The sequence below is a fragment of the Erpetoichthys calabaricus genome, chromosome 10, assembly GCF_900747795.2.
Source record: "Erpetoichthys calabaricus chromosome 10, fErpCal1.3, whole genome shotgun sequence".
Classification (NCBI taxonomy): Eukaryota; Metazoa; Chordata; class Cladistia; order Polypteriformes; family Polypteridae; genus Erpetoichthys; species Erpetoichthys calabaricus.
Window position 1 is genome coordinate 3206176 of NC_041403.2, and position 20157 is coordinate 3226332.

Consider the following 20157-nt stretch of genomic DNA (forward strand, 5'->3'; position numbering starts at 1 on the left):
CTTCTCCTTATTGTTTTCTCTTTCTCTCCTTCCACTCCTCCAGACGAGCTTTGTCCTTCTTCCACCTCACTCTAACTCACCTGGATGAGGACAAGCAGCATCTTTTATGTCAGAGCCGGGAGTACTTCCAATGCCATAGCACTGAATGGTGGAAGCAGATCCGGGTCCTGCAGAAGACCTATGAAAGAGGAAGTTCTTCTCCCTGCAGCACCCTGTGGTGTCACTTAAGGATCTAGACAGGGTTGTACAAAACCCATGGATCCCTCAGGAATCCATACTGGGGCCATGCCTGAGAAGCACTACCTTCTATTGTACTAGAGAAAGAATTGCTCTTGACAGACAACCTCCTCCAGTCTATCCAGTAATCTTCCACCCTGACTGGGATAACCAAGAAAAATAATGGCCAAGGTGCACCTCCATATATTTGGTGTCCATCCATTATAGCCTTCCATAGGATTTGCCCTTCATCCCAGTCAGAGTGCCAGTCCATCCCTTAGGACACTTACAATATATACTACAGCTGTCCTAACCTGGACACACACAGGCAGGACACAGGTTCAAACTCAACACCCAGTTTATTTACAGATTTAAAGTGTGCACAAATCACCAGCACCAACACACCAATGCTCAGTCCATCCGCCTCCACTCCTCCTCAGGCTTTGTCGTCTTCTTCCTCCAGACTCCCCCAGTGGAGTGAGGCAGCTCCTCTTACTAAAGTCCCGGGAGTGTTCCAGGTGGCTCATCAGTATTACCTGGAATCACTCCCAGGTGCACTGGATGTCCTCTATAGGGCTCTGCAGCTTCCCCTGGTAGCCCCCACGGACTCCAACAGGGATTCACCAAACTCCAGTTCCCGACATGTCCTGCAGGAATCCATGGTGCCACAGCTGCCCAGGGCTGCCCCCTAGTGTCCCGGTCGGAGGTATTTCCTTAACCAATGCCCTCTGCCCTGGTCTTTCCACTCTGTCGGCATCCCAGCCAGGTAGTGACTGTGGCCGCCAATCAGAATATATATACAGTGCATCCGGAAAGTATTCACAGCGATACCTTTTTCAGCATTTTGTTATGTTTCAGCCTTATTCCAAAATGTATTAAATTCATTTTTTTCCTCAGAATTCTACACACAACACCCCATAATGACAACTTGAAAAAAGTTTACTTGAGATCTTTGCAAATTTATTAAAAATAAAAAAATTGAGAAAGCACATGTACATAAGTATTCACAGCCTTTGCCATGAAGCTCAAAATTGAGCTCAGGTGCATCCTGCTTCCCCTGATCATCCTTGAGATGTTTCTGCAGCTTCAATGGAGTCCACCTGTGGTAAATTCAGTTGACTGGACATGATTTGGAAAGGCACACACCTGTCTATAGAAGGTCCCACAGTTGACAGTTCATGTCAGAGCACAAACCAAGAATAAAGTCAAAGGAATTGTCTGTAGACCTCCGAGACAGGATTGTCTTGAGGCACAAATCTGGGGAAGGTTACAGAAAAAATTCTGCTGCTTTGAAGGTCCCAATGAGCACAGTGGCCTCCATCATCCATAAGTGGAAGAAGTTCGAAACCACCAGGACTCTTCCTAGAGCTGGCTGGCCATCTGAACTGAGCAATCAGGGGAGAAGGGCCTTAGTCAGGGAGGTGACCAAGAACCCGATGGTCACTCTGTCAGAGCTCCAGATGTCCTCTGTGGAGAGAGGAGAACCTTCGAGAAGGACAACCATCTCTGCAGCAATCCACCAATCAGGCCTGCATGGCAGAGTGGCCAGACGGAAGCCACTCCTTAGTAAAAGGCACATGGCAGCCCACCTGGAGTTTGCCAAAAGGCACCTGAAGGACTCACAGACCATGAGAAAGAAAATTCTCTGGTCTGATGAGACAAAGATTGAACTCTTTGGTGTGAATGCCAGGCGTCACGTTTGGAGGAAACCTGACACCGCTCATCACCAGGCCAATACCATCCCTACAGTGAAGCATGGTGGTGGCAGCATCATGCTGTGGTGAACTGGGAGACTAGTCAGGATAAAGGGAAAGATGACTGCAGCAATGTACAGAGACATCCTGGATGAAAACCTGCTCCAGAGCGCTCTTGACCTCAGACTGGGGCGACGGTTCATCTTTCAGCAGGACAACGACCCTAAGCACACAGCCAAGATATCAAAGGAGTGGCTTCAGGACAACTCTGTGAATGTCCTCGAGTGGCCCAGCCAGAGCCCAGACTTGAATCTGATTGAACATCTCTGGAGAGATCTTAAAATGGCTGTGCACCGACGCTTCCCATCCAACCTGATGGAGCTTGAGAGGTGCTGCAAAGAGGAATGGGCCAAACTGGCCAGGATAGGTGTGCCAAGCTTGTGGCATCATATTCAACAAGACTTGAGGCTGGCATTACTGCCAAAGGGGCATAGACAAAGTATTGAGCAAAGGCTGTGAATACTTCTGGACATGGGACTTCTCAGTTTTTTTATTTTTAATAAATTTGCAAAAACCTCAAGTAAACTTTTTTCACGTTGTCATTATGGGGTGTTGTGTGTAGAATTCTGAGGAAAAAAATGAATTGAATCCATTTTGGAATAAGGCTGTAACATAACAAAATGTGGTAAAAGTGATGCGCTGTGAATACTTTCCGGATGCACTGTATATACACTAGTCATTTAGCCCGTTACAATAACAGGAGCTAGAACAGTAGTGCATAAACATTAGTAGGAACAGTCCATATTAAATGGCAAGGGACTTTGACCTCATTCTTTTTGTTGATCGTATTTTTCTTTCTTTCAGCCATTCTTTTGTTGATGTTCTTCCTGGGCTGCTGCCATGTATTGTGTGTCTTTAATTTTCTGTGATAGTAATACTGTCTTGTATGTCCGCTGGCTTGTACATCCGTAATATACCTTTATTTTTCTCTGGCGGTAATACAGCCGTGCGCGTCGGTAATATGCCTTTAATCCCCTCTGACAGTAATACTGGCTTGTATGTGGCTGTAATATGAGTCACTGTATTGTGTACTTTTAATTTCCTCTCGCAGTAATACAATACAATACAGTACAGTTTATTTTTGTATAGCCCAAAATCACACAGGAAGTGCTGCAATGGGCTTTAACAGGCCCTGCCTCTTGATAGCCCCCCAGCCTCGACTCTCTAAGAAGACAAGGAAAAACTCCCAAAAAAAAACCTAGCAGGGAAAACATGGAACAAACCTGGGAAAGGCAGTTCAAAGAGAGACCCCTTTCCAGGTAGGTTAGGCGTGCAGTGGGTGTCAAAAGAAGGGGGTCAATACAATACAATACAATACACAGAACAGAACAAATCCTCAATAAAACAATAACAAATTTTTTAGAAGTACAGAGCAGAATTTAACAGTAGATGATATCACATAATAAGAGTTAGATAATTTTAGACTCCTGGAGACCTCATCCATCAAGCTGCCTCCCCCATTGGGCCATTCCATAGCTGAAACAGTGTTGGGCCAGCCAATCTGAAGAAAGGACCCCTCTTTCCCACGATTCCTGTGATCCACCATCAGGGATGGCTTTACCTTAGGCAGGCAAAACAACTTGTAACGGCCGACCCCTTTTACCCAGCCGGCAGCTACACCTCCAAGACCAGTGGCCTGGATAATTTACTGAGAAATAATCTAACTATCAAGCCGTACTTCTTACCATTTGAACTTTTCCCCACAATCGATGGTGAAAAATATAAGCACACAAAAACGGGAAGTAAAACGGGTTATATGTATTAAGTAAAATGACATAGAAAAATAGAAACATAAATATATCCCTCCACCCCAGCAATAATAAGACACCATCAAATATATATATATACACACAACAAAAACCCTCCCTTGTCCCTGTAACAAATAAACACACAACACGAATAACGACAATGAAAGACAAACTGAAAATGAATGAGTACGTGAGTCCGGTAAAAAAGAAAATGTCCTGAAAGCGGATGACTGAATTAGTGATAGAGTTGTTTGATTCTCCCCGGAAAAAAATGGAACAGCCTCACCGTGAATCCTCGTGTATGTGGTGGATGATTAAGTCCTACCCCGGGGTATCTCGTGGTGAGGTCCTTGAAATAAATCCGGCAGATGGAAAACAAACTGGATGGATAAGCGCAATATGGAAAACAGGTACAGGTTGCTCGTGGTCATAATGTTGAAACAAAATCTCCTTCTCTCCTCCCTCTTCCTTCTCCTCCTGCTGGCTTATATAGTCCTGTGACGGCTGGGATTAATTGATTGTAAACAGGTGTTTTCCAGGTTGGCGGCTGTGGTCTCCTTCCATCATCCATCCCCGTTTTTCGGGGACGGCATTAACTGATGCACATAAACAGTAAACGGGACAATGAAACGAGACGCACTCAGAACTGACATTTAAACACTATGTGGCCCCGCTACAAACTTGGCAGGTGGGCCATGGCACATTTGAGTACCGAGAAGAGAAACAGAACAGGTGAGGGTTAGTAACAAATTCTAACTATCATGTGACTTCTGTTTTAGTGCTAATGACTAACAACAGAGATACAGTCTGTACAGTTAATCAGCAGCTCTAGTCAGGGTGTGCTAAACTGAAGTAGTGGGTCTTCAGCCAGGATTTAAAAGCTGAGACCGAAGGGGCATCTCTTATAGTAGCAGGCAGACCGATACTAATACTGGTTTGTATTTCCATAAAACGCCTGTAACTTTCTCTGACAGTAATATCGCGTGTCGCACCGTGCCCTGCGCATGCGCATTTCACCAGAAGACACACACACATGCACACAGGGATTTTATTAAAGAGGATACAGTAACCACAAGGGGGCGCCAGAAAGCCACAAACCACAGCCACAGTAACACAGCAGACATTGTATGAATAAAACAACTAATATTGATTCCATTAAAGCACCTTTTCACAATCTTTACGGCAGTTATCAGCTACAATACCCTGTAAATACTCTACAGTATGTAAATCAATTCTTCCTCCTTCCCCTCCAGTTGAGTGTTGCTTTCCGTTCTCCCAGCTCTGACTTAACTGACGTGAGGCAGTAGATCTCTTTTATGTCGGACATAGGAAGACACACAAAAAAAACCAGAAACAATTAAGAGGTCCGAGTCTGAACAGGCAAGTCAATTACAGTTAAAAAGCAGTAACTGGTTACTAATTGAGAAAGTGGCTGAAACAAAAACCTGCAGCCACTGCGGCCCTCAAATATCTGAGTTTGACACTCCTCCACAAAATATGGAGAACATCAGAGGACAGAAGACCCCACATAGAAAGTGCATAATAACTATCCATCCATCCATTATCCAACCCGCTATATCCTAACACAGGGTCACGGGGCATAATAACTAAACAGAGTAAAAACTAACAGATATTACATAATAAGACAAATAAAAATTAAACAAATCAATATTATAAAAAATAATGATAAATAACAAAAAAAAATCATGAAAAGAACACAAAGAAGACGAAAAGAAGCACTTTAAGCAGAATCCAGGAGAGGAACCCTGTCCTCACCTTAATACAAGAAGGTTTGTCCGTCTGTGTTATCACTTTCTTTTCTTAAAGAATCCCAGTCTGTTCAAACCTTCAGTGTTGGATGATCAAAGTGGAGGAAATCACGCGGTGTAGCTCCTCCTGGAAGTTTTCTCCTGGTACAGATAAGACGACACTCCATCTGATGTATGAAGAGAATTTATTTGCTCTTTCTCTCTTTTTACGGCTCTCAAAAACACCAGTCGGAGCGTCGTCTCATCTGTACCAGGAGAAAACTTTCAGGAGCAGCTACAGTGAAAAACGTGTGTGCGCCTTCTGACCAGAAATTCAGGAGTCTTCATTACAGTCCCTCTGACACTGCACTCATGGCTATCTTACTAAAACAAACACCTTTCTTCTGCTTAGCGTCCATTAATGGTGCCACTGTGTGCATTTCCACTCCACCAATGAACCTTATCACGTGACCACAACGCCTTACCGTTCAGACTAACTTTGTATACTTATGTACAAATGCATTGAGATCAAAAATAAATAAAATTACATTTAGAAAAGAAAATATTATCAACAATAAGATTGCACCACAACTAGTATGATATGCAATATAATTTACAAAATATATTTTACAAATTCAAACATCAAATTTACTAATATATTGTAACAAAGGCGCTATATATGCGCCCAACCCGACGCAGATTCACACGAAGGCACGTGTAAAAAAAACAAATATTTATTTTTCTTCACCTGTTGGGCACGTCTTACCCGTGAACCCCACAGGCACAACACACTCCCAAACTACACAAGCACCAGCACTCCTCCCAGGCAACCCTGTCCTCCTCCACCCGACTCTGGCCACTGAGTAGTGGTTGCTGGCTCCTTTAATGGCCCACCCAGAAGTGCTCCAGGTGCTTGATCACCTGCTTCTGGTTGCACTTCCAGGTGGGGCTGAAGATTTGTCCAGCCAAGCTCCGGGCCCCATGCAGCGCCACCCCAGATCCCAACAGGACTACGGAAAACTCCATCTCCCATGGAGCCCTGCAGGAAGCTGAGGCACCACTCCAACCCAGGGGGGCGGCCATCCAGCGTCCAGGGGGAGGTATTGCACCATCCAGGGCTGCTCCCCCTGAATATATAGTGAAGTGGCGTCCCGGCCGGGCATGGGACCTGGCCGTCTGCCACTACATACACACATATTTTGTGACAGCTACACGTGGTGCTGCTTCACAATATGGAGATCAGGGTTCCTGTTCCAGGTATGTTTCATTTTCAGTGCTTTTGTGTTAATGAAACTTTGCCGTTTTACATTTTACAGTTGTTTCCCTTGCAATTGAGTTTTACATTATCAAAATAATAACAAATAATATTTAATAAGAAAATAATAAAAAATAACTTTTTACAGTGATACAGTCTGAAAAGCTATCTGAACTGCATAAAAAAATACAAAAAAAACACAAACGAGTGAGAAACCAGAATAATAAATGAATAATATACTGCATTGTATGCCTGCTGTTAGGTTAAACACCGTGTACAATTAAAAAAAGGGAGTGCGCTCCTGCCTTGTGTCCGATGCTGACTGGGATGGGCTCCACCTGCCCTGCTCTGGACGGACGGATGGATGGTCAACACTCGTCGCCACAGGTGTCACTAAGCGGACACAGAAACTCCCGAATAAGCGGCTCAAAGGCCAGTGACGTCACCTGCCCGCCCTAAAGCCGACGGGCGGGGTTTTCTTTTATTTTCCATAATTTTCAGACACCCACCTAATCCACATACGGGGAACGTGCAGACGCAAACTGAGCAGATCTGAAAAAGTTTCCACTTGTTAACTAAAGTCTTAAACCGTGAAAAATCCCAAAGTGGAAATGGACAAGTGGCTGCGACAGGGGCTGCCAGTCGGGACACGGCATTAAGGAAAGATCTCATCTGCGCTCTTGGAACTGTAGGGGGGAACATCCTGAAGGGGACTGCCCCGGAAATTTCACAACAAGAGTTTCACTTTCATTTGGAGTAACTTTGTTTGTTCTGGGAATATCTGTTCAAAGCGCTTTGAGTTACAAAAGGATACGAAACGTATCGGAGCCGAGTCCTGAAGAAACACTTGGACCGGGTGAATAGCCGGCCGGCGCGTGGACATATTCGAGGTAAGCCGAAAGGTCTAACGAACGGAAACTGTCGATGAAGACCGAGGAACCCGGAAAAGGCAAACATCCAGTCAGACAAGCACGCGATTTTCAATTTGTAGATGAATTTTGTTATTAGATACTTAAAATACATTTGAGTGTACTCGGAAAGTGTGTGGCAGTGCGCGTAATGCTGATGACTTTAACAGTCGATGTATGTGATGACAGAATCGACAATCGGGTTATATTAATAACACTGTAGCGCCCTTACATGCACAGGTTTGGTGGATTGGCGATACCCCAGTGGCCCCCTGGTGTGTGTGTGTGTGTGTGTGTGTGTGTTCATCCTGCGACGGGCTGGCGTCCTGTCCAGCGATTGTTCCTGCCTTGAGCCTGATGAGCTTTCCTGCTTTGGATAAATGGGTTTAATAAATGGAAAGTTGATGAAGTTTTAATTTGTATTTACTTTCTAAAGGAGATGTTTTCATTCATTAAACATTTTGCTACAGTGGCACGTGTGTGACGTGTGACTGACGCTTGCTGACTGTACAGATAGATCGAGATTTCTTTGTCCCCAGGCTGCACATTCTGGCATAAGACTCGGACACGCTCGCGTTACCTTAAATCACTGCTTGATAATAATAGAGCTTTAATAACTCCAGCAGTCGATGTAGTGACAAAATGGAAAATCGGGTGACATCAATAACATTGCAGCGCCCTAGCATGCAGGTAACAGTAAATGTATTAGGGGGTCTCTGCATGCCAATCGGTCACTGCGCGACATTGTGCGGTAGGAAAATCCCCTCCTACGCTTTTTCTTTGTCTTCGCTTTTACTTTTCGATCTTGCAGTTATTTTCATTTTGGTCTACACAAATGTTCTTCTTTGCCCAGGGCACCTTTAGGAGCGGTTATACGATATGCAAAAGAGGAAGAGGACTGAATACAAAATATTCAAGTTGGAGTGGCCTCTCGCAAGTTGAATTTGAAGCAGTAAAGTAATCCATCATTTATTTTGTACAGAATGCTTCCCAGTTTATTTTAAGGACAGGCGACCTGTAAGTGACAGTCGCTTAGGCGGCGTGATTTAATATTCGTATTTGTTGATCATTAAAGCTGTGGCTTTTTAAAAAAAAATTATTTACTGTGGCTTTTTAAATAATCATCATCATCATGATACTACTACTACTAATAATAATAATAATAATAAAGAAACAACTTTTCATTGGAAATACACTGAAATAACATTGTGCATCCGTTGGAGGGCCATGCCCCCTGGCCCCCCCGTTAAACTCCGCCTATATGTAAAAGACGACGTCTCCAGCGCTTGTCCGCGGTGGGCAGTTCAACAGTTACAGGTGAGAGCCTGGACTACAATACAATAGGCTCTATTGTAGGCATGGAGCTGGACAGTTTGACATCCGTGGCAGAGCGACGGGCACTGAGCAGACTTCTGTCAATCATGGAGAATCCACTGAACAGGATTATCTCCAGACAGAGGAGCAGCTTCAGCGACAGACTGCTGTCACCGTCCTGCTCCACTGGCAGACTGAGGAGACCCCACACTATGCGACTCTTCAATTCCACCCGGTCGGGGGTAAACCATAACATTATACAAAGTTACTGTCTGTTTTACCTGTATTGTTATCACTCTTTAATGTTTTTTATCAGTATGCTGCTGCTGCAGTATGTGATTTTCCCCTTGGGATTAATAAAGTATCTATCTATCTATCTATCTATCTATCTATCTATCTATCTATCTATCTATCTATCTATCTATCTGTAATATAGTGCCTTTCACGTCTATCTATCTATCTATCTATCTATCTATCTATCTATCTATCTATCTATCTATCTATCTATCTATCTATCTATCTATCTATCTGTAATATAGTGCCTTTCACGTCTATCTATCTATCTATCTATCTATCTATCTATCTATCTATCTATCTATCTATCTATCTATCTATCTATCTATCTAGAAAAGCAGAAACACGACTCGTCATCGGAAGTTTCGCGTTTCTGTTCCTTTTTAGAGTTAAATTAAGTGACCAATCAGCTTCTTCTCGCTCGTGCACGCACACGCGTGAGCGCGGTTGTTATTTTTTTTTTAAAGCATGAAATCGTCACACTTTGGACTTCAGCTCACTCTGCTCATATGTGTCAGAAATGAGTGACTCGTTGAAGGTCCGCTTTTTAAAACATGGAATCTGAATTGCGGTATGCGCGGCTTCCTATGTCAAGTTCCTTTTATTCTCATCAGCCGTCGTAAATTGTGGGTGTTGAAAACATCGGGCACACAGAAACCGCTGAAAACAATCCGCCCCCGGGGTTGATTCTTGCTCCGGTCTACCGTAATCATCAGAGGGGCTGATGTGTTTTCCCGTCCTGCCTTTCCTGTCTCGTCAGTTGTTTTTTTGTTTTTGTCACTCCGCCTTTTTCCTCATGTTGTTATTTTCTTGCCGGAGGAAATCAGGGGCCTTACAAGGATCTGACTGACTTGCAGGAGCTTCACAGTGTTTAAATGCAGAGAAAAAGAAAGTGCAAATGTGGAGAGGAAACCCAAAGCAGTTATAGAAAATTGCCTTTATTTATTCATTTATTTATTTTCCCAGACAGCCTTGGGGAATGCTGTTGAGGGAACGTGACACGGATGGCTCCGGAAGGATATATAAGAACTGTGATCCCACCGGTGGGACACCGCTGGCTCTCTCAGCCCCTACAGTCTGCTTAGTCTGCACTCCAGATGTACCAACACAGGAATTGACGGTGAAGGAGCTCAAGTAACTCTGGTGCACCTTCACGCCCTCTTCCTGTCTTTCCATTGCCACCGCATTTCCAAGCCTTGGCTGTCCACACACGGCTGGCGAGCAGGTGTACATCTTTAAAGGGAGTCTCAGCCTTCATCGCCCGTTTATAGTCGGGCACAGGCAGCTGCAGACGTGATCGATCAAGGGTGGGGCCCCTTAGGGGGCGGGGGGGTCAGAAGGTGCACGCGCTGGTTTGCTCAAGCAGTAAGTGTGTGACGTGTGGCAGAATCCGCCCCAAATTTTTCGATCTCGCAGATGTTTCCTTTTTTTCCTGCCGAAGCGTTCGTTTTTCTCCAGGGTCTGCGCCATTTAATCTGTGTGTGCTTTTAATCGTACAGATGTGGACAACGACAAATCACTTCACACGACTGTGAATGAGTCCGTGGGTTCTTGTCTTGTGCATGCGCAGTCGATACACACGCGCGCGCGCGCGCACACACACAGGACCGCGCGGATACAAATACTGGAGGCGCGCGGGTGCGGCGGCGTGGTTTGTGTCTGCGGGTTTGGCTCGTGCTGATCGGTGACATTTTGGTTAAAAACGGAGCCGGGGAAGTTCCCAGGGAAAACTTTACTTTCACTTTCAGTCCCAAAAACTAGTGAAGTAACAACAAGCACTCCCTAAAACTTGATATTATCGGAGCGGGTCTACTATGAAACTAATGAAGCTTAAGCTTCAGGGCCCCTAGTCCTGGATAGGCCCCAGAAACGACTTTAAAATTTTGGGGTGTCTACAGTATGAGTAGGGGTTCCTACAAAAAAAAAAATAAAAAAGAAACCTTGAGATGTTTAATTTTGTTTCTAATTTTAGTGATCTGTAGTGGAACAAACTCATTGAAGAAGATAACAGCGGTTACCCAGACTTGGTTGCTGGTTGTGAAGGCAGCCACCACCACAGTTCAAGCTTTAGGGCTAAAAAATAGAGGTTCACCCAGGGCTGGCACCACCATTGAGGCGAATTAGGAAATCTCCTAGGGCACAGATCATAACCCAGCTGCACGGGTTAGCTACTGAGCAGTCGGTTGGCGCACTTATAAGCTTGACCTAGGGCTCAAAATAACAGCACCGGTACAGGGTCCACCACTGGGGATTACATTATCAGTCAGACTCCATTTTCCTAACCACATGGTTGTGTTGTGGGAATGCTGGAGCCTAGTCTAGCAATCATCAGGTGCACGGCAGGGACAATACCTGGACAAGATCCAGTCTTTTTAGCAACACCAGTTCACCTGACCTGCAAAGTCTTTTGACTTTGTGAGGAGACCAGAGAATTGACATGGAGAGGACATGTGAACTCCACGCAGGGGGTACCCGGGACTTCATCCCACTTCTCCTTACCGCAAGGCAGCAGCACCAGCACTTCACTGCTGTGCCACCCCCATCAGATTCTTTATTTGATTATATTGCATTGTCCCAAGCCCGGATAAATGGGGAGGGTTACGTCAGGAAGGGCATCCAGTGTAAAATTTTGCCAAATCAATATGCGGACAAGAAGCAGCCATAAGAAGAAGAAGAAAGTCCTATTACTAAACTTTGCTCAGCTCAAAAAAAACCTAAAATCTTATTGAATTCTGGGCTTCATCCAACATTTTCCTTCCTTAACAGACTACTCAATTTTCAAATTAATGTTGGATTAACGTGCTGCATGCGGAATATCCACAGCTGTTGTAACTGTGATATGATGTGCCAAATAGGCCATAAATCATTGAGTTTTTTGTGCAATTTATTGATTAGTATGATTACACTGTTGGTTTATAGTATTAATAATAAGAATAATAAGAATAAATCCTTCACGCGATATGCTGAACGCTCTCGCCCAACATCAACATTTCTATTCTACAAAGACAAGCAGCGATATGCACGGCGTCCACCATCAGCCAAGTCCCCGGCACAGTTAGCAGTAATTAATACCCGACATTTTCCTTTGAGACGACCCTGACGAGACGCCCTAACCCTGACTACACCTAAATTCTGGAATTTACCCCCACCGCTTTCAGTGGCCAATGACAGAGTGGACCTACTTCTGAAGAGGCGCAAGCTAATTAGTCGAAAGTGTTCAAAAATCTTTTCATCCAAATCTGAGAAGGGGTGGGGGGTACAAATTGCTTTTTGCTTCTTCGTGTCACCAGGCCTGCCCACAGTGCATGTATCATCTGAAAAAAAAGAATTTATAGAAATGAAAGGCATAGGAAGTCTAAATCAATAATAAGTAGGGAATAAGTGTTCAGGGCGGAAGGTCAGTTTCATGCGCCTTTTACCGGTGATTGTTTCTGTTGTTCAAACAGGTCAGTAAATGATTCACATGGGGTGCAAAAATGAAGCAATAAAAACAGGCGACAATGAGTGCCAGATACGCGCACATTTATCTCTTTGAAAAGGCCGCTACCTCCCATGACTTTTATTTAATGATTTTTACAGTATAATCTAACACAGCCAGAGTTTCTCAGCCATTGGGTTGTAGCCGGTGGGTTGCAAGTCACTATGGTTTATATTGGCAGTGGGTCTTGGCGAGTTGTGAAGTGGGTTGCGGTGGGGCACAAGTTAGTTGCACAGTTGTTCCTTCTTGATGCCCCACCCGCAATGACATTTGTGTGTTCTCGATCGACCAAAGGGGGTCCCCCTTCCTGCTCTGACAATCATACTCGATTCACCATGGAGGTCCACCCCACCACTCTGATGATCATGTTCAATTCATCAAGGGGGACGATCTGACAATTGTGCTTGATAAACCAAGGGGTTCCCTTCCTCCCCGTTGTACCAATCATGCTAGATTTACCCTGGGGCACCTCCATCCACTCTGATGATCATGATCGATTTACCAAGGGGGTCCCCTACCTCCCACTTTGACAACATTGCTCAGTTCATCAAGGTGGCCTTGTTATAACAATCCTGCTCGATTCTGCAATGGGGTCCCCTACTCCCTGCTTTGACCATCATGTTCAGTTCACCTAGGAACTCCTCCATCTGCTCTGACAATCGGCTCGGTGATTCACTAAGGTGTTAGGCTTTGATGATTGCAATGAATTTGCCGCCCCAAAATGGTGGGTTGTTAGGACACGAATATGGAAAAAAGTGGGTCACAAAGGTGAGAAACACTAGTCTAACATGTATTGTAGCTATTTAATTGTGTCTGCAGGGGTGGTGCCCTTATTGAAGGGGCAGAAGGAACAAAACGTACCACCACATTTAGTGCTGAACTTGTTGCCGCTGGGTTGTGTCAGTTGTGGTCTGAGAGTTTGCAGGTTAAGACAGACAGAAGTACAGAGGTGATGCTTGTTCAGTTTCTGCAGTACAAATTTTTAATGGTCTAGAATTTTCTTACTGTTTTGGTCAACAGTGTGACAAAGGGGGTTTAATTTCTAGTCTAACAGATCAAAATACCAGGCTGTGACAACCATCAATGTGGGCTGAATTCTTTTTCAAGGCACTTTATTTTACTGAATTTGCTCTCAGGTTCAGTCCTTACATGGTTGCCTCCTTTATCGGAGGTTTCTGACCCTCATTTTCTACGTCTCTACAGCTGGCTTTTAGAACTCCATGTCTCGTCCTTCATTTTTCAGTCGGACAAAGCCACACCTGAGGTGATTGCCATCACCCACACCCTGTGATAAAGCAAGACATTTTACTGCTAGGCATTCATTAACTTTGTGAGGAGTCCTGGCAGGCCAAACTGCAGCAGACTTCACAGAACAAACACGAGAGCAAAGTGGCTGACTTTGAAGCCCACGGGTGTAGACGGAGATTATCGTTTTCTTCCGGCATGTTGCCTCAAGTTTTTTCTTTTTTCTAAGGCAAAACCTTCAAGCCAAAATACCAGAAATCAGTGGCACACGTCAAAACTCTCACTTCTCATTTCTTTTGCCCCAGGCTTTCATGAAGCCTACACCAACTTCTGACCAATTTGTAACAGAAAAGTGTGAGGGCAACGGTCAGCAAGAAGGTGACTGGCTTTTGAACTCTCTTGTGCTCATGGCTTTATGATGAGCCTCGGGTCAAACAGGTCAACTGACTCCACCGGTAATGGACTGGCCCACCCTGTATATTTACATTTTACATTTTTTTTTACTTAGCAGACACTCTTTTTCCAAAGCAACTTACAAAGAGGGCAGCATAATGAAGTAATATCAGTCTGAGGGACTGTTTGGGAATTAGTGTGACAGGATAGGATTATGAAATTAATCATCACAAATACAATACAATGCAATTTATTTTTGTATAGCACAAAATCACACACGAAGTGCTGCGCTGGGCTTTAACAGGCCCTGCCTCTTGACAGCCCCCCAGCCTTGACTCTCTAAGAAGACGAGGAAAAACTCCCAAAAAGACCCTTGTAGGGAAAAAATGGAAGGAACCTTGGGAAGGGCAGTTCAAAGAGAGACCCCTTTCCAGGTATGTTGGGCGTGCATTGGGTGTCAAAAACAAGGGGGTCAACATAATACAATACACAGAACAGAACACAAGTAATCCTCAATACAATATAGATAGATAGATAGATCTTTATTGTCATTGTCACTTTTTACAAAGGAACAACGAAATTGAAGGTGCAATCGACTCAGTGTGAGGAATAAGAGTTAAAAAGACAAAAAGACAAGAAGAGAGAAAAATAATAACAAACCGAATAGTAATAAATATACAAATTGCACTTGTTGACTTAAGGTCTATATTGCACATTGGTAGAATAATATTGGTAAAATAATAATAATAATATAATACTGCAATAGAAATATTACAAGCGCAGAGCAGAATTTAACAGTAGATGATACCACATAATACAATTTAGATTTGTTCAGAGCCCTGGAGACTTCGGCCATCTAGCTGTCTCCCCCTATTGGCCATTCCACTGCTGAAACAGCACTGGGCCAGCCAATACGATGAAAGGACCCCTCTACCCAATGATACCTGCAATCCTCCATCAGAGATGACTTCATCTTAGGCAGACAAAACAACTTGGCAGGTGGGTCATGGCAACAAGTGGCACTTTTGATTACCGAGAAGAGAAACAGAATAGGTGAGGGTTAGTATCCAATTATTAACTATCATGTTACTTATGTTTTAGTGCTAATAACTGACAACAGAGATGCAGTCTGTACAGTTAATCAGCAGCTCTAGTCAGGGTGTGCTAAACTGAAGTAGTGAGTCTTCAGCCGGGATTTAAAAGTTGAGACCGAAGGGGCATCTCTTATAATAGCAGGCAGACCATTCCACAGTTTAGGGGCCCTGTAACTAAAAGCTCGACCTCCCAATGTTATTTTATTAATTCTTGGAATCATAAGCAGACTGGCATCTTGAGATCTTAATGTGTGCTCTGGTTTGTAAGTCATGATAAGTTCAGACAAGTAAGCCGGACCTCGACCATTTAATGCTTAATATGTTAAAAGGAGGATTTTGAAATCTGCCCTAAACTTAACCAGGAGCCAGTGTAAGGATTTAAGAACTGGAGTTAAGTGTTCATATTTTCTTGTTCTTGTAATAATTCTTGCAGCAGCATTTTGGATTAATTGGAGGCTGAATAAAGAACAGTTTGAACATCCAGTGAACACCGCATTGCAGTAGTCAGTCCTACTAGAAATAACATTTTTTGGACAACTTTGTAATATGCGCTTTAAATGACATGCTAGAGTCAAAGATAACTCCTAGATTGTGGGCTGATTCAGTAAAATTAATGGGGATTCCAACTGAGTTAAATGATGACAAAATATTGTTATAATCAGCGTCATTCCCTCCAACAATTAACATCTCTGTTTTATCTGTGTTTAAAGACAAGTAGTTCTCATCCATCCACTCCTTTAATTCACTAACACAACTAATTAAAGACAACATCGGAGAAACTTCATTTGATCTAAAAGAAAAGTATAACTGGGTGTCATCTGCATACAAGTGAAAATTAACATTATGTTTCCTAATGAGAGATCCCAGTGGACGCCTGTAAAGTGAAAACAGTAAAGGTCCCAGTACTGAGCCCTGCGGGACACCATATTGAACTTCTGTGTATATTGATGGAGTCCTGTCAGTACATTTCTGTACATATTGGAATCGATTTGATAAATAAGAACTAAACCAAGCGAGCACAGTGCCTGTGAGCCCAACATCATTTTCTAGCCTGTGCAGTAAAATCGAATGGTCAATGGTGTCTTAAGTCTAACAACATCATTACAGTGGAGTTTCCTTCATCAGAGGATATCAGAATGTCATTTACAACCCGTGTTAGTGCCGTTTCTGTACTATTACCAGTGCAAAAACCAGACTGGAATTTCTCAAATAAATTGCAATGCGTAAGGTGTGACTGAAGCTGACTGGCGACTACAAGTGAAGAGTTCAGAACAAAATGCCAGTTAGTTACACTTCTTCAGTTATAAGAATCTATCAAGGCCATTACCAGCTAGATTGAAATTCACCAAACGTTTCCTTTAACACATTGAGGGAGTCAGCAATTTGGGTTGAGGAGGGCAGTTCATTCCACCAGCAAAGACATAGACATGAAAAAGGTCTGGACTGGGATTTGACACCACATAGAGGGGGCATCTCCAGATGCTGTTGATCAGCAGACCTGAGAGGGTGAGAAGAAGGATAAGTCCTTACAGGTGACTACTCTGCATGAAAGCTTCAAAGATTTGAACTAAATATGTGCCACCACAGGATGTTAATGTAGTGACTTGAAGAGAGGAGTGACATGTGCCCATCTCAGGTGGCTGAACACAAGTAGTGCCGCTGTATTTTGAATCATCTACACTGGCTTGGTGACACATGCCAGCCCTCTTGCCAGCACAGAGTTGCAGTAGTCCGGACGTGACAAGACCAACATATGAGCCACAAGTTGTGCTGCATACTTCCTCAAATACGGTTTGATCTTGCAGATATTATACAATGGGAATTTGCAAGACTTCGAGACCATGGCAACATGGTTAGTAAAGGACAGCTGGTCACCAATTAATACCCTACGGTTGCATACAGACTTTTCAGGTGTTAGCAAAAATGAGCCAAGCTGAACAGAGATGGAATTCTAAATAGAGGGATGAGCTGTGATAGCAATGATGAGCTGGAGATGGTGCTCCTTCATCCAGATTGCAATATCAGTGAGACATGTAGCCGATACCGTGTGGTCATTTGGAGGGAACTGCAGGTATAGCAGTGATATGAAAAACAATGAAATGGAATGATGCGGCCTACTAAAAAGTGTATAGTGAGAAGAGGAGAAACCCCAGCACTAAACCATGGGGCACATGATTGTATGGTGCAACCTTGATATTTCTCCTTGCCAGGACACATGGTCCAATCTGCATAACCTGAGTATCCCAAACTTTTCACTCCTGCTCTGTTAAGTCCCTCTTACCAGCCTGCCACAAACATGCAGCTGTAGTCTTGAGCTCCACTTGTGGGTACCATCAAGATGAATGAGGGATGACTGCATCTATGGTTAAAATACTTCCTTGATTCATTTATCTCAAGACCCCAAGTGGTTTATCAGAAAGAGTTCAAGGCAAGCAGAGAAGCAAATTCAAAAGCTTATTCTTTTATTTATTCAACATTGAATATAAGATTCTTTAAACTATGGTTCTTAATGTGCTAAGAGCAGAAGCAGAGAAATCAAACACAACCTGGATGGATAGCAGCTGTTCTTGTTAAAAGTCCAGGCACCCAATGTGCCTCAGTATCAGGTGGCTCTTTCATTCTTACATTGCACATTTGAGCTGATTGATCTTTCATGCAGAATGGTGTCTGGATAATTATTGATGAGAAAAGAGAGAGAGACAAGCAACAGCTGCATTGGCCCCATATTTAAGCTGGCCTTCTTCTTATTATTATTATGCCGCTAGGACCTATGGGGCATTATAGTTGAGGGGCTAACACTTCCCAAGCTCTGGCCACGTACCTTTGGACCAGCCCAGACTAGGCACACCCCATGGTTTCAAACTTTCTACCAATCAGCGTTTCACCAGTGTCCATGGCCCGGGGTAAGACATGTAAGCCCCTACATTGTGGTTAATGTGCCATCTCAGACAACCCCAAGTTTCTCTTCTGATTGGTTTTGACCTGTTATACGGTTAGCAAGAGCTAGAAAGCTAAATCTTAATATATGATGATAAGTCAGCAATTATCTACACATTTGTAATAATTATGGTTGGGTTTGCTGTACAGCTTTACCCACGTACATGTGGAGACATGGTGCATTGTCTGTGGTCACAGTGGTAAAGTTTCAACCTTGATCAGTCATTTTCTCTTGATGTTTTGTACCTTGAGCATGGGAAAGGCGCTATATAAATAAAATGTATTATTTTGTAGGAGTAAATATGGTGCTTCTGCTTTCTGTTTACACCAAAGAAGAGCAGCAAGCAGTGATCCGTTTTTTTATGGGGTGAAGGTGTACTGCGGTCAAAATCCATAGAAGGCTTTCTGCACAATATGGAGACAGTGTTTTACCTCGGTGAAGTGTTTATGGATTGAGAAGTTCAAAAATGGTCGGACAAGTGTTAATTACAAAAGAAGGAGCAGGATGCCCATCTACATCCATTACTGCTGATAATATCAAACAAGTCTGTACCATAATTCTGACAAACCACTGAGGATTTCAGCTCCTGGGGCACCTTCAGACCATACAAAGCAGCTCACTGATCGCTTCTCTTTTTTGGTGCAAACATAGTGTGGGGTGGCTATTAAAACAACAAGAGAAATTTACTGATTGAGGTCTAAACTCTACCAGCTTGACACATTTCCATATGTGAATGGGGAAAGTTGTACAGCCAACCCAAACAAGATTAAGACAAACTGCACAGAATTATTGACTTACCCTTACATATTGACTAACAATTGGCAGTGCAAGTTTTCTTTTAGACCTTAAAGTTTTTCTTTAGTTCGGTACCTCAATACTTAAAACGCTACAAATGAGAAAGCACCAAATAATTGTCCAACAGTTCATTCCCATTTCAAGGCCTCATTCCTCAGTTGGTCCGCTTCACCCGAGTAAACATGGCCTCATTAACTGCCTTTTAAAAATGCCACCAGAATAAGTGGTTTGACAAAGTTTGTGGTCTCAGAACAGTTTTTGGGCCTCACTTATGCTTCTGTTGTCATGTACAGTCGTGTGAAAACGTAATTACTCCCTATAAAAAATGGTTGATTATTTCTATATATTTGGACAGGCAAATAGCAGATCTTCCTGGAAACATTTCCCCCTACATTACCAATGATTACGGCCTCCTTATGGAGTCTGCAGGTGGACATGGCTATCGTATGTGATATCAAGAGTCTGGTGTTCTCTTTGCTATTGACTTGTGTGGTGTCATCATGCCAAAACCAAAAGAACTCACTAAGGCAGAAAGAAGGATGTGGATGCCTTGGAGTCTGGCAAGAGATTTCAAAAGATAACCAAATTATCTGAACTCAATTGTTCCACTGTAAGGAAAATCATCCACAAGTAGTGGAGATTTCAAACATCTGTCAATTTGTCCCAAGATTTTCCAGCCTAGCAAGTTCAGTACATGAGCTGGCCTTTTGGTACTAAAAGAAGACTACAAGATCCACAAAATTTCCTCATGGAATCTACAGGGAACAGTTGGAGACAAAGTGCATGCATCTAAACTTAGAAAGAGACTGGGCAAATGAAGGTTCTTATTGAGCTTTAATGCAGCCTTTGTCGATTTTCATAAATCGTTCGACTCAGTTGATTGAACAGCCTTGTGAGAAATCCTGAGATTTCACAGGATCTACATGACGTTGCTGAATGTCATGGCTGGCCTGTACATTGGCACCATGAGTGCTGTG

The 20157-nt window shown here is 43.4% G+C and overlaps 2 protein-coding genes across 2 annotated transcripts in view; both read left to right on the forward strand.

The window, feature by feature from the left end:
- Positions 1 to 20157, forward strand: part of LOC127529379 (uncharacterized) — a 773396-nt gene that overhangs the window by 692949 nt on the left and 60290 nt on the right. The window lies entirely within an intron of this gene.
- Positions 7221 to 20157, forward strand: part of LOC114658702 (interferon-induced protein 44-like) — a 33245-nt gene continuing 20308 nt past the window's right edge. The window contains exon 1 of the mRNA XM_028810738.2: positions 7221 to 7611. The gene's annotated coding sequence lies outside the window, so the exon portion shown is untranslated. The remainder of the gene's footprint in view (positions 7612 to 20157) is intronic.